Below are 25,027 nucleotides of genomic sequence, written 5' to 3'. Positions count from 1 at the left end.
ATATCGAAGCACTACGACCTTCATTGCTTTCAATGGGAAACTTTTGGCGTCAGAATTCGACACGAGGACATGAGATGTTTATCGCTATGAAATCACGTTCAAGAAGTCTCATTCAGCACACATCGCGATACTTGCTATCAGTTCCACAGTTTGGGTGAGTAGTCGTATATACGCTCTTTTAATGCCTTTTATAAAATGTATTCTGTCTTATTTATTAATCAGATTAGTGCCATATGTTTAATCGCTGTATTATATCGGTCATCCGCGGCTGTCTTTGAGTTTCATTGCGTTTAAATAAATGAACACAGCTGCTAATTAGTCTGATTAAACTCTATCTGTCACGTGACGTGCCATAGACCTTCGATCCGTTTTATATTATTATTAATTTCAGGATCAATGATGTAAGTTGTATTTGTAGTAAAATCATGGTAATCACGACACTTACAATAGTAATAAATGAAATGTGAAGTTAAAACACAGTAAACAGGACATTAGTAACTGTAACTGTAGTTTTACTATGGTATATTAATAATCAATACAACAATACAATAATCACCAAACCAGCTATGTTTGTATCACTGTAATGTTAGTGTTTTTATGTGCTTTTATATGACAGATATCACAGTAATCATATGTTCTGTACCATGCTTTTAATACCTTTTAATGTAAATCCAAAAAAAAAAAAAAATCCAATTAAAAATAAATAATAAAACATGCATTTTTCCATCTTGCAGTTCTTTCATATCAGTTTATATATATATATATATATATATATATATATATATATATATATATTGCTCACAGATCATTATTAACATTCTGTATATAATTCAATTTTATTTACTCTCCCCTTTTTATTATTTTTATTTTTATTTTTAGCTGAAAAGACGTAAAGGAAGCCCAGTGGTGTTTCTGGAGAGGGATTCCTTCAGAAATGGAGAAGACAGAAAGCTGCGGAGGCAGATATATGCAGCAGTAAGTCTGTGATAGTTTGTCTCTTTTATCAAACATTCCTGCTGTTATAATTTGTACAGCATTTGTTGTTTCTTAAACTGTTGCACTGTCCAAATACCCACACTTGCCATCTTTGCACTTGACCACTTGATTACTTATTTGAAGTCTTTCCTGTATTTGGCCTAGTGTTCGAGTGAGCATGATGACCACAAGTGTGTGTCGAACTTTTCATGACCTGATGACTGTGTTTCCCAATCCTGATCCTGGAGAACCCCAGCACTGCACGGTTTTGGTGTCTCTCTTATCTGCCTTGGAGTCTTCACTGATGAGCTGATGAGTTGAATCAGGTGTGTTTGATCAGGGAGACATCTCAAATGTGCAGTGTTGGGGTTCTCCAGGACCAGGATTGGGAGCCACTGCCTTATGGGACACGTATGTGTTTACAGAGATTTTTAATAACTAATTATCAATATTTCACATACTGTACATTGGACAGCTTCCCATGACCTCTTGTGAGATCTCGGCAAAAAGTCTGACGATTTATTCCAAAACATGATGCATGATGGGATACACTAAGCTTTGTATAGCGCTCCGGAGCAGTATTGGAGAGGTTTAGTGTGTGTTAAGGACGCTGTGCTTTGGCATTATTAAGACAGTCTCGTTCACACACTGTCACGTACACACACTCTCAAGTGGCCAAGACTGCAAGTGTGGGTATCTGGACCAGGTCAAAGTCTTAAAAATGATCCCTAAACACATCACAGTCTTAATAATCCAGTTTAACACTTGTATGATATTGTACAAGCCCCAGGACGGTCTCATCTGACACTATCAAAAGAATTCATATGACTATAGCTTGCTATTAATTACTTGCTTTCAATAATGGATGCATTTAACTTTTAATTATACAGCATCTTTACAGAGGTGTAATGTACAAGTTGCACGTAATTAATAATATTTCCTTCTTTCTGTCTTACAGGATTTTTTGCAGATAATCCTAATGCTGTTCTTCTTTTTCAGGTCTAAAATATCAAGCTCAACAACTCACTCAAGAGCCAACCCTCACAAACCTTCCTAAAAACTAAAAGAGCTATTACTGAGTCTCAGCGAATCTTGCCACGATCAGCTCTTCCCAGGTACATTTGTTTAGAATATTTTTTTTAATCAACATTTACTCCTCAAATGCTCTGGTCTGAATCTTACTTTAAATTAACTTAATTATGTTTAATGCGCAATATTATTTGCACACAGAGTAAGTAGAGATTATCTTGTTTCACAGAAGAGAAGGAAGACCAAGGAAATGATTTGCTCAGGATGAGGAATGAAGATGGCCATCTTGTGCTCAAACAAACAGAAGTCCTCTGGTATGTGTGTGTTGAAGCAATGCTGTGTTATACAACATTTTATGATGATCTCTCACAGAACTGGTCATGTCAGCCTTGATTTCTTTTTTTACTATTACAATTACAGCATGTTAGCAAAGTGTGACTGGACATTTTTAATATTATGTTTTTAAAAACACACCACCTGTTTTAAAAGTAGACAAGTATCATGAAATTGGTTTAGTTGATATAAACACCAATGTACATTATTTCATTGTTTTCTAAATGTTATGTTATAAATTGTGAATTGATAGTGGATTGGTTTGAAGCCAGGCCTTACACTGCACAGACTAAAACACATTTGTGAGAGAAGTCAGGAACTTTGGAGAAAGATTCTAGAGGAAGAAAACACATTTACTGCAACAATAGATGAATTCTAGAGTCTCTGAGAACTACACATGCTAATGCAGTCTCATGAGCAAGACCTTTGCCTCTGTAACTTTTTCTTAATTCTTTAATTTTTATTGCAGTATTTTAATTTGTACAGATGATCTCATCAGCCAAATGAGGGGTTTTGACCAAGTGATGCTCTTGAAAGGAGTGAAAGAAGAGGATGTGGTAAATTGTCTTCAGAGAAAAACCTTCTCTAAAGGTCTTAAAACAGCTTGAAGAATGGTAAGTGTACAGTACTACAAGGGTCATAGTTACTCACCCTGCTAAAATTACACAGAACATAAGCTGAGCTCTCTGTCCATTAAAAAACTTCATCTGGATTGTTTGTTTCATTTTGACCAGGTCTGGGATCTTAGGACTGAGAGATCCTCTGGCTGAGAGAAGCTACACCACATCAGTGCTGGATATCAGCCACAAACTGTTTCCAGACACGAGAGAAGAAGAACACGATGGGGAGATGAAACCAGTTTAGATGTGATGATGGGAATCATTATTTTCTGGAACAGTATCTCATGTCTTATATGTATCACATGATCTGTATCACAGTTGACTGGATGGGACTGTGTGACTTTTAAGGACATTTCATCACTCATCTGTGTGAACTGATTTATATATGAGGTTAATGTATTTTTGATGATAATTATTTTCATTGAATCTTATTCGTCTTGATGCTACTTTATCAACTTTATAGTCTATGCTTCAATAAAATGAAAATGGTGAATATTGTGTTCTGAAGATTCTTGGTAAATACATAATTTTACTAGGTAGGCTGATATGTGTTTATTTTAGACTTGGAAAAACTACATATTAATTATTGGGATTATTTTTTTATTTAAGACATAAACATTTTTGATCGGATTAATAACATCTGGGACATCAGTACACCAGAAAGTAATTTTTTTATATTTTAGTAACAAATATGCAATTTTTTTAGTGAAATAAAGGGAGTTACGAGATTAACTATTCTGCATTACAAGATGGTGCCATGGGCTTTATAGTTACAAACACTTGAGGGATAACTGAGAATGTAGCAGGAATGATCAACGTGGATCTTGTACTGCATTAAAACCAAGAGCACACACATGATGTCCAGCACCTGAGGAGCAAGATACGGGGGTGAGGAGGACATTTTTACACTGATTTTTGCTAAATAGTTATATATATATATATATATATATATATATATATAAATATATAAATTAATATTCTTAGCACTGCATGAATTTGTCCTTGTGTAATAGTGAAGTATCACAATGTGTATACATTGTCCTTGATTACTGCTTTACAGGTGGGGAATAGATAAAGGCAAGTTGTTGCAGGTTCATCCATTATATTTATTGCCATATACTTCAAAAATCAAATAAATAATCTATTATTTTCATTATTAAATCATTTCTTTCTAATTTTTCAATGTTTCATCAGATGGCATCACAATTTCCTGTCAAAAGGTATAATAGTCATGATGAATAGAATAGAAAACAGAGGACTGTGAAAACTGTCAGATATAAATGTGACTCAGCTCAGTTTGTTGTCCATGATGAGGAGAATACATATATGTAGGTTTTACTGCCCTTCTACCCCCAGCGGCCCAGTAGCACCCCCCGGAAGAGCCCAAAACTGTACATTTCAAATGGCTGTAAATCAGAGTCCAATTAACATATCAAAGAGAAAATGGGCAGGATTATTACTTATGCTATGCTGATAAAATAATGTTGAGCTCAGTTTTCAGAAATAAATGGAAAGCTGACATAAAGGCATTTTAAATATTGCTCACTGTAAAATACCACATTTCAGCCTGCCTCTCAAATATATCATAGAGGTTTGCACAATAAACATATTTAGATATCCAGTTTTCCTTAAAATAAATAATTTATTTCGTTTCGTTAATAAAAAGTTTTAAACTACATTACCCACAAGCCTCTGTCGTTCTATCTATGCAAAGGCAACACTAGGGGGCTGTTTTTTGTAGTTCATTGAAGTTATGCTTAGGGTTAGGATTAGGATCTCGCTAAAGATGTCATTTTTGTCAAGATAGCAACACTTCATTGTTGACTTAATATATTACTAATGTGATGATAGCAGCAAAACATACTTTTTTACATGATGCGCTGTTTAATATGGGTTAAAAGATAGTCCAACCACAGACTGTCCTGAAAATTCATAGCCAATGACATCAAAGCTGAGCAGCAGCGACACACTTCCTTATCCATGTATGACCGACGTCTTTCGTTTTTCGGCTGAAGGGATAGATTCGGTTAACAATAGATTAAGCTTGCTACTTATTAGATTCGGTTTTATTAACGTCTTCACCTTCCTCCGTTGTTCAGCTTGACAAACATTGGGCAATATTGATGTGCACATGCCCAGCAGTCGCAGTTGTATCCAACAGACAGATTCCTCTATAATAAATATAAGACACATTTTTAAGATTTGTATTTTTTTTTTTTGACCAAAGACAAATGTATTTACTAATCAAATGACGTGCTTCTAAAATTTACATTGTATATTACATTGTGTTTTAAAGTTAAAATTGTTCACATTTGTGTTTCTGTGATTTATCATTCTCTACCATTTGAACTCTAGGAATAAAAACTGAAATTATAAATGAATGAATGAATGAACAAATAAATACATAAAGCATAATAAACATGCATATTTTTGTAAGGATCTTCCATTATTTATTGATATGTCAAACTCATTTAAAGACAACATGCCCAAATTACTACACTGCATCCTCTGTCACCAAGCTCGTTTTTGCCACCATAAAGAATAAAAAGGCAGTTATGTTGTAAACATTAACTATTTTCAGTATGCAAATGAAAATGCTTTTATTAAAAAACAAAACAGTAAATACAGTATGTCTTTCAGAGAACACTGGAAAAAGTGTTGTGACCAAAATGTTATACAACACAATGTAAATGTTTCAAACTCACAAAAAAACACCATGAAGACATGCATGTCAAGTGTGCAATATATTTTTAATATGGAGCGCTATTTTTAACTATTGTTTTCATCACTGGTTCTGTAATGTATTCATTATGAGCTTATAATTAAAACAAAGTTACATCTTCTGCAAAAATCAAACCACTGCAAAGTCTAATCACTGATCCAGGGACCATTTCTGTGTGTGTGGGTGATAAAGAGTAAACGAGGTGAGTCCTTGTGCATGATGGAGCTACAGCGTTATCCTCAAACAATCCTGTAAGACAGAAAGGAAGGAAATATTAAATTACATTCAACTTATACATTACACTGTGTTTTGTTTAGACCATAAAAGCAGCCTCTGTAAAAACTTGAGAGTGTGTGTACGTGACAGTGTGTGAACGAGACTGTCCCCGGTCTTAATAATGCCAAAGCACAGCGTCCTTAACACACACTAAACCTCTCCAATACTGCTCCGGAGCGCTATACAAAGCTTAGTGTATCCCATCATGCATCATGTTTTGGAATAAATCATCAGACTTTTTGCCGAGATCTCACAAGAGGTCATGGGAAGCTGTCCAATGTACAGTATGTGAAATATTGATAATTAGTTATTAAAAATCTCTGTAAACACATAAGTGTCCCATAAGGCAGTGGCTCCCAATCCTGGTCCTGGAGAACCCCAACACTGCACATTTGAGATGTCTCCCTGATCAAACACACCTGATTCAACTCATCAGCTCATCAGTGAAGACTCCAAGGCAGATAAGAGAGACACCAAAACCGTGCAGTGCTGGGGTTCTCCAGGATCAGGATTGGGAAACACAGTCATCAGGTCATGAAAAGTTCGACACACACTTGTGGTCATCATGCTCACTCGAACACTAGGCCAAATACAGGAAAGACTTCAAATAAGTAATCAAGTGGTCAAGTGCAAAGATGGCAAGTGTGGGTATTTGGACAGTGCAACAGTTTAAGAAACAACAAATGCTGTACAAATTATAACAGCAGGAATGTTTGATAAAAGAGACAAACTATCACAGACTTACTGCTGCATATATCTGCCTCCGCAGCTTTCTGTCTTCTCCATTTCTGAAGGAATCCCTCTCCAGAAACACCACTGGGCTGACTGCCTTTATGTCTTTTCAGCTAAAAATAAAAATAAAAATAATAAAATGGGGAGAGTAAATAAAATTGAATTATATAAAGAATGTTAATAATGATCTGTGAGCAAAATATTTAGATATAATAAATATATATAAATATATATATAAATATAAACTGATATGAATGAACTGCAAAATGGAAAAATACATGTTTTATTATTTATTTTTAATTTGATTTTTTTTTTTGGGGGGGGGGATTTACATTAAAAGGTATTAAAAGCATGGTACAGAACATATGATTACTGTGATATCTGTCATATAAAAGCACATAAAAACACTAACATTACAGTGATACAAACATAGCTGGTTTGGTGATTATTGTATTGTTGTATTGATTATTAATATACCATAGTAAAACTACAGTTACAGTTACTAATGTCCTGTTTACTGTGTTTTAACTTCACATTTCATTTATTACTATTGTAAGTGTCGTGATTACCATGATTTTACTACAAATACAACTTACATCATTGATCCTGAAATTAATAATAATATAAAACGGATCGAAGGTCTATGGCACGTCACGTGACAGATAGAGTTTAATCAGACTAATTAGCAGCTGTGTTCATTTATTTAAACGCAATGAAACTCAAAGACAGCCGCGGATGACCGATATAATACAGCGATTAAACATATGGCACTAATCTGATTAATAAATAAGACAGAATACATTTTATAAAAGGCATTAAAAGAGCGTATTTACGACTACTCACCCAAACTGTGGAACTGATAGCAAGTATCGCGATGTGTGCTGAATGAGACTTCTTGAACGTGATTTCATAGCGATAAACATCTCATGTCCTCGTGTCGAATTCTGACGCCAAAAGTTTCCCATTGAAAGCAATGAAGGTCGTAGTGCTTCGATATTCGACGCCGAGAGGCACATTTGGCGTCAAAAAAGTGACGCTAGGGGCGCTTGACCATGCTTCGGTTTTTGACGCCTTTGGAGTGAGAATGGGTTGGAGTAAATCCGGTAAGAAAAAAAAAAACAAACATAAAAAAATCATTCTGATCCCAAACTCTGACCGGTGTGTGTGTGTAGCACTTACACACTAATCCCCACAATAATAAAGATGTTAAATACTCATCTGAGGAGAAAACTATGTTGCATCATAATGAAAGGATGTGTGACGTACACTTTTCTGTAAACTGAGCCAAACATTTTTTCCCTGATTTAGGGTAGAGTAAGAATATTTACTGTATTGCACAAGTTAGTTCATACTTAGATATAATTTTATATGCAATATTACCTTTTCTTTTCATCATCTTATTTAAGAGTAAATGATAATCAATGTTCAACTTTATTTCTCAGTTGATTAATCAATCCACAATTCATGAAACAAAAAAAATGCAACTGAGGTACAAGAAGTATTGACATCCAAAAGTCATTGAAATCATTTAAAAATCACATCGACAGGTTAAAAAAAAGCCTCGGGTCAAATATTCATTCATCACAAATTAACTGTTTAACAAACACTTCCTGCTCCAAAGTGCCGATCTGAATCAACCGAGTCGCGAACAGGCTCCGAAGTGCCGATCTAAATCAACCGAGTCGCGAACAGGCTCCGAAGTGCTGATCTGAATCAACCGAGTCCCGAACATGCTCCGAAGTGCCGATCTAAATCAACCGAGTCGCGAACAGGCTCCGAAGTGCTGATCTGAATCAACAGACTTCGACCAAAGAATGTAAAAAATAACTCTATTTCTCTAATAACTCTACAGCTCTATGAAAGACTCAGATCACGTATCAAAAAATATATCGCTATAGTAAAAGAGAAATAATAAGAGGAGTGAAGTTTCTTACCGTTCTGCTGTGTTTGGTCCTCACGCGCGTCTGACGCTCCGCCCCTCACACAAGCGTTTACAGCGCTAAATTAATCATCTTTGCTAATTATTATACATTTACTTCATTGTCAGCTTCAGGTACTTCATTTATTATTGTTCAATCAACTGTTTGAAACAAAAAAAAGGTTGTATTTCAGTAATAATTCAAAATTATCAAAATAAAATATAGCAAATAATGGTTTATATTTTAATATCCTTTAAAATATAATTTATTTCTGTGATGTGCAGCTGTATTTTCAGCATCGTTCCTCCAGTCTTCAGTGTCACATGATCTTTAGAAATCATGAAAATGTGATGATTTATTATTAGAACTATTAATAGTTGTGCTACCAAATATTATTTTGGAATCTGCGATACTTTTTTTCAGGATTCTTCGATGCATAATTTTTTTTTTTAAAGAACAGGGTTTATTCAAAATATAAATCTCTTCTAACAATATTAATCTTTGATATCACTTCTTATCAATTTGACACATCCTGAATAAAAGATTCTAAAATCTAATAAAGAATACAATTTCTTATAAAAAAAGAAAGGATAAAAATGTACTGACCCCAAACTATTGAACTGTAGTGAATATTGTTAGAAAATATTTATATTTTAAATAAATGCTCTTCTTTTTAACTTTTTATTCATCAAAGAATCCTGAAAAAAAGTATGACAGACTCCCAAATAATATTTATCAGCAAAACTGTTGATAACTGTAATAATAAATCATCATATTATTCTGATTTCTGAAGATCACGTGACACTGAAGACTGGAGGAATGATGTTGAAAATACAGCTGCACATCACATGAATAAATTACACCATGCATATTAAAATAGAAAAATGTTAATAATATTTCACAATATTACATGTTTTCCAGTATTTTTGATCAAATAAATGCTGTCTTGATGAGTAAAATAAATTCCTGTAAAAAAAACATTAGAAATAATTCTGATCCCAAACTCTGACCGGTAGTGTGTGTATGTGTGTTATATATATATATATATATATATATATATATATATATATATATATATATATATATATATATATATATATAACACACACACATAAGCCCACTAACACACTAGGCAAGGCAAGTTTATTTATGTAGCACATTTCATACACAATGGTAATTCAAAGTGCTTTACATAAAAGAAAGTAAAATAATCATAAAGAAAAATTATAACAAATATAAAACAAGCAATTTTAAAACTTTTATAATGATTAAAAATTTTACTTAATTAAAATGAATTTAAAAACGGTTACAAAATTATTTTATATTAAAAAAAAAACAGTGAAAATATAGTGCAACCATTTCGGACATTGCACAGTGCTCATTCAATAAATGCACAGCTAAACAGATGAGTTTTAAGTCTAGATTTAAATGTGACTAGTGTTTTAGCACATCAGATCTCTTTTGGAAGCTGATTCCAACTGTGAGCGGAAGAGACACTAAAAGCAGATTCCCCTTGTTTTGTGTAAACCCTTGGTATTTCTAACTGCATTACTTGATGATGTGCTAATCGCCTTCCTGATATTGATGATCTTCTCAGAAAAGAAGGATGCAAACTCATTGCATTTGCTGTCTGAGAGCATTTCACTTGGAATCTGTCTTCAGTCTATGTCTCGTAACTTTGAACGCTCCTCTGGTTTCAGTTGTGTTTTTATTTATTTTGGTGATGTATAAATGAAGTCTTCCCATCTGCCTGCACTTGAGTCTTCGCCTCTTGCGATCTGTGACACTATGTCCTTAATAACAATGGATGAAAAGTTTAGAGCCCTACTGATGATTAAGTCTAGAGTGTGTCGACCTTTGTGTGTGGGTCCATGTACATACTGAATCGACAGGTTAAAAAAAAGCCTCAAGTCCAAATATTAAGTTATCACCTGTTTGACATACACTTCCTGCTTCGATATCCAGATTTGAATTTAAAAAAATCTCAAACATGCTCTGAAGTGCCGATCTGAATCAACCGAGTCGCGAACATGCGCCGAAGTCCCGATCTGAAATCAACCGAGTCGCGAACATGCGCCGAAGTACCGATCTGAATTAACCGAGTCGCGAACAGGCCCCGAAGTGCCGATCTGAATCAACCGAGTCACAAACATGCTCCAAAGTGCCGATCTGAATCAACCGAGTCGCGAACAGGCTCCGAAGTGCCGATCTGAATCAACCGAGTCACAAACATGCTCCAAAGTGCCAATCTGAATACACCGAGTCACGAACATGTTCCGAAGTGCCGATCTGAACCAACCTAGTCGCGAAAAAGCTCCGAAGTGCTGATCTGAATCAACAGAGTTGCGAACAGGCTCCGGAGTCCCGATCTGAAAACTTCGACCAAAGAATGTAAAAAATAACTCTATTTCTCTAATAACTCTACAACTCTATGAAAGACTCAGATCACGCATCTATAAATAAATCGCTATAGTAAAAGAGAAATAATAAGAGGAGTGAAGTTTCCTACCGTTCTGCTGTTTGGTCTTCACCCGTGTCTGACGCTTGTGGCGCTTCTCCGCCCCTCACACGCGCGTTGACAGCGCTAAATTAATCATCTTTGCTAATTATTATACATTTACTTCATTGTCAGCTTCCTTTATTATTGTTCAATGAACTGTTTGAAACAAAAAAAGGTTGTATTTCAGTAATAATTCAAAATTATCAAAATAAAATATATAAAATAATGGTTTATATTTTAATATCCTTTAAAATATAATTTATTTCTGTGATGTGCAGCTGTATTTTCAGCATCGTTCCTCCAGTCTTCAGTGTCACATGATCTTTAGAAATCATGAAAATATGATGATTTATTATTAGAACTATTAATAGTTGTGCTACCAATTATTATTTTGGAATCTGTGATACTTTAAGGATTCTTCGATGTATAATTTTTTTTAAAGAACAGCGTTTATTCAAAATATAAATCTCTTCTAACAATATTAATTTTTGATATCACTTCTTATCAATTTAACACATCCTGAATAAAAGATTCTAAAATCTAATAAAGAATACCATTTCTAATAAAAAAAAGAAAGGATAAAAATTTACTGACCCCAAACTATTGAACTGTAGTGAATATTGTTAGAAAAATCTTTAAATAAATGCTCTTCTTTTTAGCTTTTCATTCATCAAAGAATCCTGAAAGAAGTATCACGGTTTCAGCAGCACGTAATAAATCGTCATATTATTCTGTGACACTGACGACTGGAGGAATGATGCTGAAAATCTCAGAAATAAAATAGATTTTAATGTATATTAAAATGAAAAATAATGTTGTTTTACTTCATAATAATATTTCACTTTTTTTCCTGTATTTTTGATCAAATAAATGCAGTTTTGATGAGTAAATCCGGTAAGAAAAAAAAAAACAAACATAAAAAAATCATTCTGATCCCAAACTCTGACCGGTGTGTGTGTGTAGCACTTACACACTAATCCCCACAATAATAAAGATGTTAAATACTCATCTGAGGAGAAAACTATGTTGCATCATAATGAAAGGATGTGTGACGTACACTTTTCTGTAAACTGAGCCAAACATTTTTTCCCTGATTTAGGGTAGAGTAAGAATATTTACTGTATTGCACAAGTTAGTTCATACTTAGATATAATTTTATATGCAATATTACCTTTTCTTTTCATCATCTTATTTAAGAGTAAATGATAATCAATGTTCAACTTTATTTCTCAGTTGATTAATCAATCCACAATTCATGAAACAAAAAAAATGCAACTGAGGTACAAGAAGTATTGACATCCAAAAGTCATTGAAATCATTTAAAAATCACATCGACAGGTTAAAAAAAAGCCTCAGGTCAAATATTCATTCATCACAAATTAACTGTTTAACAAACACTTCCTGCTCCAAAGTGCCGATCTGAATCAACCGAGTCGCGAACAGGCTCCGAAGTGCCGATCTAAATCAACCGAGTCGCGAACAGGCTCCGAAGTGCTGATCTGAATCAACCGAGTCCCGAACATGCTCCGAAGTGCCGATCTAAATCAACCGAGTCGCGAACAGGCTCCGAAGTCCTGATCTGAATCAACAGACTTCGACCAAAGAATGTAAAAAATAACTCTATTTCTCTAATAACTCTACAGCTCTATGAAAGACTCAGATCACGTATCAAAAAATATATCGCTATAGTAAAAGAGAAATAATAAGAGGAGTGAAGTTTCTTACCGTTCTGCTGTGTTTGGTCCTCACGCGCGTCTGACGCTCCGCCCCTCACACAAGCGTTTACAGCGCTAAATTAATCATCTTTGCTAATTATTATACATTTACTTCATTGTCAGCTTCAGGTACTTCATTTATTATTGTTCAATCAACTGTTTGAAACAAAAAAAAGGTTGTATTTCAGTAATAATTCAAAATTATCAAAATAAAATATAGCAAATAATGGTTTATATTTTAATATCCTTTAAAATATAATTTATTTCTGTGATGTGCAGCTGTATTTTCAGCATCGTTCCTCCAGTCTTCAGTGTCACATGATCTTTAGAAATCATGAAAATGTGATGATTTATTATTAGAACTATTAATAGTTGTGCTACCAAATATTATTTTGGAATCTGCGATACTTTTTTTCAGGATTCTTCGATGCATAATTTTTTTTTTTAAAGAACAGGGTTTATTCAAAATATAAATCTCTTCTAACAATATTAATCTTTGATATCACTTCTTATCAATTTGACACATCCTGAATAAAAGATTCTAAAATCTAATAAAGAATACAATTTCTTATAAAAAAAGAAAGGATAAAAATGTACTGACCCCAAACTATTGAACTGTAGTGAATATTGTTAGAAAATATTTATATTTTAAATAAATGCTCTTCTTTTTAACTTTTTATTCATCAAAGAATCCTGAAAAAAAGTATGACAGACTCCCAAATAATATTTATCAGCAAAACTGTTGATAACTGTAATAATAAATCATCATATTATTCTGATTTCTGAAGATCACGTGACACTGAAGACTGGAGGAATGATGTTGAAAATACAGCTGCACATCACATGAATAAATTACACCATGCATATTAAAATAGAAAAATGTTAATAATATTTCACAATATTACATGTTTTCCAGTATTTTTGATCAAATAAATGCTGTCTTGATGAGTAAAATAAATTCCTGTAAAAAAAACATTAGAAATAATTCTGATCCCAAACTCTGACCGGTAGTGTGTGTATGTGTGTTATATATATATATATATATATATATATATATATATATATATATATATATATATATATATATATATATATATAACACACACACATAAGCCCACTAACACACTAGGCAAGGCAAGTTTATTTATGTAGCACATTTCATACACAATGGTAATTCAAAGTGCTTTACATAAAAGAAAGTAAAATAATCATAAAGAAAAATTATAACAAATATAAAACAAGCAATTTTAAAACTTTTATAATGATTAAAAATTTTACTTAATTAAAATGAATTTAAAAACGGTTACAAAATTATTTTATATTAAAAAAAAAACAGTGAAAATATAGTGCAACCATTTCGGACATTGCACAGTGCTCATTCAATAAATGCACAGCTAAACAGATGAGTTTTAAGTCTAGATTTAAATGTGACTAGTGTTTTAGCACATCAGATCTCTTTTGGAAGCTGATTCCAACTGTGAGCGGAAGAGACACTAAAAGCAGATTCCCCTTGTTTTGTGTGAACCCTTGGTATTTCTAACTGCATTACTTGATGATGTGCTAATCGCCTTCCTGATATTGATGATCTTCTCAGAAAAGAAGGATGCAAACTCATTGCATTTGCTGTCTGAGAGCATTTCACTTGGAATCTGTCTTCAGTCTATGTCTCGTAACTTTGAACGCTCCTCTGGTTTCAGTTGTGTTTTTATTTATTTTGGTGATGTATAAATGAAGTCTTCCCATCTGCCTGCACTTGAGTCTTCGCCTCTTGCGATCTGTGACACTATGTCCTTAATAACAATGGATGAAAAGTTTAGAGCCCTACTGATGATTAAGTCTAGAGTGTGTCGACCTTTGTGTGTGGGTCCATGTACATACTGAATCGACAGGTTAAAAAAAAGCCTCAAGTCCAAATATTAATTTATCACCTGTTTGACATACACTTCCTGCTTCGATGTCCAGATTTGAATTTAAAAAAATCTCAAACATGCTCTGAAGTGCCGATCTGAATCAACCGAGTCGCGAACATGCGCCGAAGTCCCGATCTGAAATCAACCGAGTCGCGAACATGCGCCGAAGTACCGATCTGAATTAACCGAGTCGCGAACAGGCCCCGAAATGCCGATCTGAATCAACCGAGTCACAAACATGCTCCAAAGTGCCGATCTGAATCAACCGAGTCGCGAACAGGCTCCGAAGTGCCGATCTAAATCAACCGAGTCGCGAAAAGGCTCCGAAGTGCCGATCTGAATCAACCGAGTCGCGAACAGGCTCCGAAGTGCCGATCTGAATCAACCAAGTCGCGAACATGCTCCGAAGTGCCGATCTGAATCAACCTAGTCGCGAACATGCTCCGAAGTGCCGATCTAAATCAACCGAGTCGAGAACAGGCTCCGAAGTGCCGATCTGAATCAACCTAGTCGCGAACATGCTCCGAAGTGCCGATCTAAATCAACCGAGTCGAGAACAGGCTCCGAAGTGCCGATCTAAATCAACCGAGTCGCGAAAAGGCTCCGAAGTGCTGATCTGAATCAACAGACTTCGACCAAAGAATGTAAAAAATAACTCTCTAATAACTCTACAGCTCTATGAAAGACTCAGATCACGTATCAAAAAATAAATCGCTATAGTAAAAGAGAAATAATAAGAGGAGTGAAGTTTCTTACCGTTCTGCTGTGTTTGGTCCTCACGCGCGTCTGACGCTCCGCCCCTCACACAAGCGTTTAACAGCGCTAAATTAATCATCTTTGCTAATTATTATACATTTATTTCATTTTCAGCTTCAGGTACTTCATTTATTATTGTTCAATCAACTGTTTGAAACAAAAAAAAAAAGGTTGTATTTCAGTAATAATTCAAAATTGTCAAAATAAAATATAGCAAATAATGGTTTATATTTTAATATCCTTTAAAATATAATTTATTTCTGTGATGTGCAGCTGTATTTTCAGCATCGTTCCTCCAGTCTTCAGTGTCACATGATCTTTAGAAATCATGAAAAGGTGATGATTTATTATTAGAACTATTAATAGTTGTGCTACCAAATATTATTTTGGAATCTGCGATACTTTTTTTCAGGATTCTTCGATGTATAATTTTTTTTTTTAAAGAACAGGGTTTATTCAAAATATAAATCTCTTCTAACAATATTAATCTTTGATATCACTTCTTATCAATTTGACACATCCTGAATAAAAGATTCTAAAATCTAATAAAGAATACAATTTCTTATAAAAAAAGAAAGGATAAAAATGTACTGACCCCAAACTATTGAACTGTAGTGAATACTGTTAGAAAATATTTATATTTTAAATAAATGCTCTTCTTTTTAACTTTTTATTCATCAAAGAATCCTGAAAAAAAGTATCACAGACTCCCAAATAATATTTATCAGCAAAACTGTTGATAACTGTAATAATAAATCATCATATTATTCTGATTTCTGAAGATCACGTGACACTGAAGACTGGAGGAATGATGTTGAAAATACAGCTGCACATCACATGAATAAATTACACCATGTATATTAAAATAGAAAAATGTTAATAATATTTCACAATATTACATGTTTTCCAGTATTTTTGATCAAATAAATGCTGTCTTGATGAGTAAAATAAATTCCTGTAAAAAAAACATTATAAATCATTCTGATCCCAAACTCTGACCGGTAGTGTGTGTATGTGTGTTTTATATATATATATAAAATATATATATAATCATTCTGATCCCAAACTCTGACCGGTGTGTGTGTGTAGCACTTACACACTAATCCCCACAATAATAAAGATGTTAAATACTCATCTGAGGAGAAAACTATGTTGCATCATAATGAAAGGATGTGTGACGTACACTTTTCTGTAAACTGAGCCAAACATTTTTTCCCTGATTTAGGGTAGAGTAAGAATATTTACTGTATTGCACAAGTTAGTTCATACTTAGATATAATTTTATATGCAATATTACCTTTTCTTTTCATCATCTTATTTAAGAGTTAATGATAATCAATGTTCAACTTTATTTCTCAGTTGATTAATCAATCCACAATTCATGAAACAAAAAAAATGCAACTGAGGTACAAGAAGTATTGACATCCAAAAGTCATTGAAATCATTTAAAAATCACATCGACAGGTAAAAAAAAAGCCTCAGGTCAAATATTCATTCATCACAAATTAACTGTTTAACAAACACTTCCTGCTCCAAAGTGCCGATCTGAATCAACCGAGTCGCGAACAGGCTCCGAAGTGCTATAAATAAATCGCTATAGTAAAAGAGAAATAATAAGAGGAGTGAAGTTTCCTACCGTTCTGCTGTTTGGTCTTCACCCGTGTCTGACGCTTGCGGCGCGTCTCCGCCCCTCACACGTGCGTTTACAGCGCTAAATTAATCATCTTTGCTAATTATTATACATTTACTTCATTGTCAGCTTCCTTTATTATTGTTCAATGAACTGTTTGAAACAAAAAAAGGTTGTATTTCAGTAATAATTCAAAATTATCAAAATAAAATATATAAAATAATGGTTTATATTTTAATATCCTTTAAAATATAATTTATTTCTGTGATGTGCAGCTGTATTTTCAGCATCGTTCCTCCAGTCTTCAGTGTCACATGATCTTTAGAAATCATGAAAATATGATGATTTATTATTAGAACTATTAATAGTTGTGCTACCAATTATTATTTTGGAATCTGTGATACTTTAAGGATTCTTCGATGTATAATTTTTTTTAAAGAACAGCGTTTATTCAAAATATAAATCTCTTCTAACAATATTAATTTTTGATATCACTTCTTATCAATTTAACACATCCTGAATAAAAGATTCTAAAATCTAATAAAGAATACCATTTCTAATAAAAAAAAGAAAGGATAAAAATTTACTGACCCCAAACTATTGAACTGTAGTGAATATTGTTAGAAAAATCTTTAAATAAATGCTCTTCTTTTTAGCTTTTCATTCATCAAAGAATCCTGAAAGAAGTATCACGGTTTCAGCAGCACGTAATAAATCATCATATTATTCTGTGACACTGACGACTGGAGGAATGATGCTGAAAATCTCAGAAATAAAATAGATTTTAATGTATATTAAAATAAAAAATAATGTTGTTTTACTTCATAATAATATTTCACTTTTTTTCCTGTATTTTTGATCAAATAAATGCAGTTTTGATGAGTAAATCCGGTAAGAAAAAAAAAAAAAAACATAAAAAAAATCATTCTGATCCCAAACTCTGACCGGTGTGTGTGTGTAGCACTTACACACTAATCCCCACAATAATAAAGATGTTAAATACTCATCTGAGGAGAAAACTATGTTGCATCATAATGAAAGGATGTGTGACGTACACTTTTCTGTAAACTGAGCCAAACATTTTTTCCCTGATTTAGGGTAGAGTACGAATATTTACTGTATTGCACAAGTTAGTTCATACTTAGATATAATTTTATATGCAATATTACCTTTTCTTTTCATCATCTTATTTAAGAGTAAATGATAATCAATGTTCAACTTTATTTCTCAGTTGATTAATCAATCCACAATTCATGAAACAAAAAAAATGCAACTGAGGTACAAGAAGTATTGACATCCAAAAGTCATTGAAATCATTTAAAAATCACATCGACAGGTTAAAAAAAAGCCTCAGGTCAAATATTCATTCATCACAAATTAACTGTTTAACAAACACTTCCTGCTCCAAAGTGCCGATCTGAATCAACCGAGTCGCGAACAGGCTCCGAAGTGCCGATCTGAATCAACCGAGTCGCGAACATGCTCCGAAGTGCCGATCTGAAGCAACCGAGTCGCGAACATGCTCCGAAGTGCCGATCTGAATCAACCGAGTCGCGAACATGCTCCGAAGTGCCGATCTGAATCAACCTAGTCGCGAACAGGCTCTGAAGTGGCGATCTAAATCAACCGAGTCGCGAAAAGGCTCCGAAGTGCTGATCTGAATCAACAGACTTCGACCAAAGAATGTAAAAAATAACTCTATTTCTCTAATAACTCTACAGCTCTATGAAAGACTCAGATCACGTATCAAAAAATAAATCGCTATAGTAAAAGAGAAATAATAAGAGGAGTGAAGTTTCTTACCGTTCTGCTGTGTTTGGTCCTCACGCGCGTCTGACGCTCCGCCCCTCACACAAGCGTTTACAGCGCTAAATTAATCATCTTTGCTAATTATTATACATTTACTTCATTGTCAGCTTCAGGTACTTCATTTATTATTGTTCAATCAACTGTTTGAAACAAAAAAAAGGTTGTATTTCAGTAATAATTCAAAATTATCAAAATAAAATATAGCAAATAATGGTTTATATTTTAATATCCTTTAAAATATAATTTATTTCTGTGATGTGCAGCTGTATTTTCAGCATCGTTCCTCCAGTCTTCAGTGTCACATGATCTTTAGAAATCATGAAAATGTGATGATTTATTATTAGAACTATTAATAGTTGTGCTACCAAATATTATTTTGGAATCTGCGATACTTTTTTTCAGGATTCTTCGATGCATAATTTTTTTTTTTAAAGAACAGGGTTTATTCAAAATATAAATCTCTTCTAACAATATTAATCTTTGATATCACTTCTTATCAATTTGACACATCCTGAATAAAAGATTCTAAAATCTAATAAAGAATACAATTTCTTATAAAAAAAGAAAGGATAAAAATGTACTGACCCCAAACTATTGAACTGTAGTGAATATTGTTAGAAAATATTTATATTTTAAATAAATGCTCTTCTTTTTAACTTTTTATTCATCAAAGAATCCTGAAAAAAAGTATCACAGACTCCCAAATAATATTTATCAGCAAAACTGTTGATAACTGTAATAATAAATCATCATATTATTCTGATTTCTGAAGATCACGTGACACTGAAGACTGGAGGAATGATGTTGAAAATACAGCTGCACATCACATGAATAAATTACACCATGCATATTAAAATAGAAAAATGTTAATAATATTTCACAATATTACATGTTTTCCAGTATTTTTGATCAAATAAATGCTGTCTTGATGAGTAAAATAAATTCCTGTAAAAAAAACATTAGAAATAATTCTGATCCCAAACTCTGACCGGTAGTGTGTGTATGTGTGTTATATATATATATATATATATATATATATATATATAACACACACACATAAGCCCACTAACACACTAGGCAAGGCAAGTTTATTTATGTAGCACATTTCATACACAATGGTAATTCAAAGTGCTTTACATAAAAGAAAGTAAAATAATCATAAAGAAAAATTATAACAAATATAAAACAAGCAATTTTAAAACTTTTATAATGATTAAAAATTTTACTTAATTATAATGAATTTAAAAACGGTTACAAAATTATTTTATATTAAAAAAAAAAACAGTGAAAATATAGTGCAACCATTTCGGACATTGCACAGTGCTCATTCAATAAATGCACAGCTAAACAGATGAGTTTTAAGTCTAGATTTAAATGTGACTAGTGTTTTAGCACATCAGATCTCTTTTGGAAGCTGATTCCAACTGTGAGCGGAATAGACACTAAAAGCAGATTCCCCTTGTTTTGTGTGAACCCTTGGTATTTCTAACTGCATTACTTGATGATGTGCTAATCGCCTTCCTGATATTGATGATCTTCTCAGAAAAGAAGGATGCAAACTCATTGCATTTGCTGTCTGAGAGCATTTCACTTGGAATCTGTCTTCAGTCTATGTCTCGTAACTTTGAACGCTCCTCTGGTTTCAGTTGTGTTTTTATTTATTTTGGTGATGTATAAATGAAGTCTTCCCATCTGCCTGCACTTGAGTCTTCGCCTCTTGCGATCTGTGACACTATGTCCTTAATAACAATGGATGAAAAGTTTAGAGCCCTACTGATGATTAAGTCTAGAGTGTGTCGACCTTTGTGTGTGGGTCCATGTACATACTGAATCGACAGGTTAAAAAAAAGCCTCAAGTCCAAATATTAATTTATCACCTGTTTGACATACACTTCCTGCTTCGATGTCCAGATTTGAATTTAAAAAAATCTCAAACATGCTCTGAAGTGCCGATCTGAATCAACTGAGGGCGCGAACATATGCCGAAGTCCCGATCTGAAATCCACCGAGTCGCGAACATGCGCCGAAGTACCGATCTGAATTAACCGAGTCACAAACATGCTCCAAAGTGCCGATCTGAATCAACCGAGTCGCGAACAGGCTCCGAAGTGGCGATCTTAATCAACGGAGTCGCGAACATGCTCCGAAGTGCCAATCTGAATACACCGAGTCACGAACATGTTCCGAAGTGCCGATCTGAACCAACCTAGTCGCGAAAAAGCTCCGAAGTGCTGATCTGAATCAACAGAGTTGCGAACAGGCTCCGGAGTGCCGATCTGAAAACTTCGACCAAAGAATGTAAAAAATAACTCTATTTCTCTAATAACTCTACAACTCTATGAAAGACTCAGATCACGCATCTATAAATAAATCGCTATAGTAAAAGAGAAATAATAAGAGGAGTGAAGTTTCCTACCGTTCTGCTGTTTGGTCTTCACCCGTGTCTGACGCTTGCGGCGCTTCTCCGCCCCTCACACGCGCGTTTACAGCGCTAAATTAATCATCTTTGCTAATTATTATACATTTACTTCATTGTCAGCTTCCTTTATTATTGTTCAATGAACTGTTTGAAACAAAAAAAGGTTGTATTTCAGTAATAATTCAAAATTATCAAAATAAAATATATAAAATAATGGTTTATATTTTAATATCCTTTAAAATATAATTTATTTCTGTGATGTGCAGCTGTATTTTCAGCATCGTTCCTCCAGTCTTCAGTGTCACATGATCTTCAGAAATCATGAAAATATGATGATTTATTATTAGAACTATTAATAGTTGTGCTACCAATTATTATTTTGGAATCTGTGATACTTTAAGGATTCTTCGATGTATAATTTTTTTTAAAGAACAGCGTTTATTCAAAATATAAATCTCTTCTAACAATATTAATTTTTGATATCACTTCTTATCAATTTAACACATCCTGAATAAAAGATTCTAAAATCTAATAAAGAATACCATTTCTAATAAAAAAAAGAAAGGATAAAAATTTACTGACCCCAAACTATTGAACTGTAGTGAATATTGTTAGAAAAATCTTTAAATAAATGCTCTTCTTTTTAGCTTTTCATTCATCAAAGAATCCTGAAAGAAGTATCACGGTTTCAGCAGCACGTAATAAATCATCATATTATTCTGTGACACTGACGACTGGAGGAATGATGCTGAAAATCTCAGAAATAAAATAGATTTTAATGTATATTAAAATAAAAAATAATGTTGTTTTACTTCATAATAATATTTCACTTTTTTTCCTGTATTTTTGATCAAATAAATGCAGTTTTGATGAGTAAATCCGGTAAGAAAAAAAAAAAAAACATAAAAAAATCATTCTGATCCCAAACTCTGACCGGTGTGTGTGTGTAGCACTTACACACTAATCCCCACAATAATAAAGATGTTAAATACTCATCTCAGGAGAAAACTATGTTGCATCATAATGAAAGGATGTGTGACGTACACTTTTCTGTAAACTGAGCCAAACATTTTTTCCCTGATTTAGGGTAGAGTAAGAATATTTACTGTATTGCGCAAGTTAGTTCATAGTTAGATATAATTTTATATGCAATATTACCTTTTCTTTTCATCATCTTATTTAAGAGTTAATGATAATCAATGTTCAACTTTATTTCTCAGTTGATTAATCAATCCACAATTCATAAAACAAAAAAAAATGCAACTGAGGTACAAGAAGTATTGACATCCAAAAGTCATTGAAATCATTTAAAAATCACATCGACAGGTTAAAAAAAAGCCTCAGGTCAAATATTCATTCATCACAAATTAACTGTTTAACAAACACTTCCTGCTCCAAAGTGCCGATCTGAATCAACCGAGTCGCGAACATGCTCCGAAGTGCCGATCTGAATCAACCGAGTCGCGAACAGGCTCCGAAGTGCCGATCTGAATCAACCGAGTCGCGAACATGCTCCGAAGTGCCGATCTAAATCAACCGAGTCGCGAAAAGGCTCCGAAGTGCTGATCTGAATCAACAGACTTCGACCAAAGAATGTAAAAAATAACTCTATTTCTCTAATAACTCTACAGCTCTATGAAAGACTCAGATCACGTATCAAAAAATAAATCTCTATAGTAAAAGAGAAATAATAAGAGGAGTGAAGTTTCTTACCGTTCTGCTGTGTTTGGTCCTCACGCGCGTCTGACGCTCCGCCCCTCACACAAGCGTTTACAGCGCTAAATTAATCATCTTTGCTAATTATTATACATTTACTACATTGTCAGCTTCAGGTACTTCATTTATTATTGTTCAATCAACTGTTTGAAACAAAAAAAAGGTTGTATTTCAGTAATAATTCAAAATTATCAAAATAAAATATAGCAAATAATGGTTTATATTTTAATATCCTTTAAAATATAATTTATTTCTGTGATGTGCAGCTGTATTTTCAGCATCGTTCCTCCAGTCTTCAGTGTCACATGATCTTTAGAAATCATGAAAATGTGATGATTTATTATTAGAACTATTAATAGTTGTGCTACCAAATATTATTTTGGAATCTGCGATACTTTTTTTCAGGATTCTTCGATGTATAATTTTTTTTTTAAAGAACAGGGTTTATTCAAAATATAAATCTCTTCTAACAATATTAATCTTTGATATCACTTCTTATCAATTTGACACATCCTGAATAAAAGATTCTAAAATCTAATAAAGAATAAAATTTCTTATAAAAAAAGAAAGGATAAAAATGTACTGACCCCAAACTATTGAACTGTAGTGAATATTGTTAGAAAATATTTATATTTTAAATAAATTCTCTTCTTTTTAACTTTTTATTCATCAAAGAATCCTGAAAAAAAGTATCACAGACTCCCAAATAATATTTATCAGCAAAACTGTTGATAACTGTAATAATAAATCATCATATTATTCTGATTTCTGAAGATCACGTGACACTGAAGACTGGAGGAATGATGTTGAAAATACAGCTGCACATCACATGAATAAATTACACCATGTATATTAAAATAGAAAAATGTTAATAATATTTCACAATATTAAAGGTTTTCCAGTATTTTTGATCAAATAAATGCTGTCTTGATGAGTAAAATAAATTCCTGTAAAAAAAAACATTAGAAATAATTCTGATCCCAAACTCTGACCGGTAGTGTGTGTATGTGTGTTATATATATATATATATATATATATAACACACACACATAAGCCCACTAACACACTAGGCAAGGCAAGTTTATTTATGTAGCACATTTCATACACAATGGTAATTCAAAGTGCTTTACATAAAAGAAAGTAAAATAATCATAAAGAAAAATTATAACAAATATAAAACAAGCAATTTTAAAACTTTTATAATGATTAAAAATTTTACTTAATTAAAATGAATTTAAGAACGGTTACAAAATTATTTTATATTAAAAAAAAACAGTGAAAATATAGTGCAACCATTTCGGACATTGCACAGTGCTCATTCAATAAATGCACAGCTAAACAGATGAGTTTTAAGTCTAGATTTAAATGTGACTAGTGTTTTAGCACATCAGATCTCTTTTGGAAGCTGATTCCAACTGCGAGCGGAATAGACACTAAAAGCAGATTCCCCTTGTTTTGTGTGAACCCTTGGTATTTCTAACTGCATTACTTGAGGATGTGCTAATCGCCTTCCTGATATTGATGATCTTCTCAGAAAAGAAGGATGCAAACTCATTGCATTTGCTGTCTGAGAGCATTTCACTTGGAATCTGTCTTCAGTCTATGTCTCGTAACTTTGAACGCTCCTCTGGTTTCAGTTGTGTTTTTATTTATTTTGGTGATGTATAAATGAAGTCTTCCCATCTGCCTGCACTTGAGTCTTCGCCTCTTGCGATCTGTGACACTATGTCCTTAATAACAATGGATGAAAAGTTTAGAGCCCTACTGATGATTAAGTCTAGAGTGTGTCGACCTTTGTGTGTCCTCCAGTCTTCTAAATGACTACATACGTCTAATAGACAGGCAATATGGGTCTTGGCTAAAACAAGGCTGATTTTGGGCTGTCAGTGAAAATCTAATAGACGTCTAACCATAGCCCAAGAATAGACTAGTCATCAATTACACTACATATACATGTAATAGACAA

The 25,027-nt window shown here is 33.2% G+C and overlaps 2 long non-coding RNA genes across 5 annotated transcripts; one reads left to right on the top strand and one right to left on the bottom strand.

Moving 5' to 3' along the window:
- Positions 1-885: 885 nt before the first annotated feature.
- LOC127969965 (uncharacterized) lies at positions 886-3,450 on the top strand. 3 transcript variants are annotated; one of them, XR_008156442.1, is made up of 6 exons: positions 899-975; positions 1,141-1,301; positions 1,975-2,090; positions 2,234-2,318; positions 2,824-2,951; positions 3,072-3,450. It is a non-coding gene; the product is annotated as an uncharacterized LOC127969965 (long non-coding RNA). The 3 variants fall into 3 exon arrangements; XR_008156441.1 differs by having other exon boundaries at positions 886-1,301; XR_008156443.1 differs by lacking the exon at positions 1,141-1,301.
- A 2,248-nt stretch (positions 3,451-5,698) lies between these two features.
- On the bottom strand, positions 5,699-7,773 carry LOC127969966 (uncharacterized). Of its 2 annotated transcripts, none has more exons than XR_008156445.1 (3): positions 7,531-7,773; positions 6,375-6,800; positions 5,699-5,928 (listed from the first exon to the last, which is right to left on the bottom strand). It is a non-coding gene; the product is annotated as an uncharacterized LOC127969966 (long non-coding RNA). The 2 variants fall into 2 exon arrangements; XR_008156444.1 differs by having other exon boundaries at positions 6,701-6,800.
- Positions 7,774-25,027: the final 17,254 nt, after the last annotated feature.

This window comes from Carassius gibelio, chromosome B13, assembly GCF_023724105.1.
Source record: "Carassius gibelio isolate Cgi1373 ecotype wild population from Czech Republic chromosome B13, carGib1.2-hapl.c, whole genome shotgun sequence".
Classification (NCBI taxonomy): Eukaryota; Metazoa; Chordata; class Actinopteri; order Cypriniformes; family Cyprinidae; genus Carassius; species Carassius gibelio.
The sequence above is the reverse complement of the archived record's forward strand: the minus strand, read 5'-3'. Positions and strand labels throughout refer to the sequence as shown.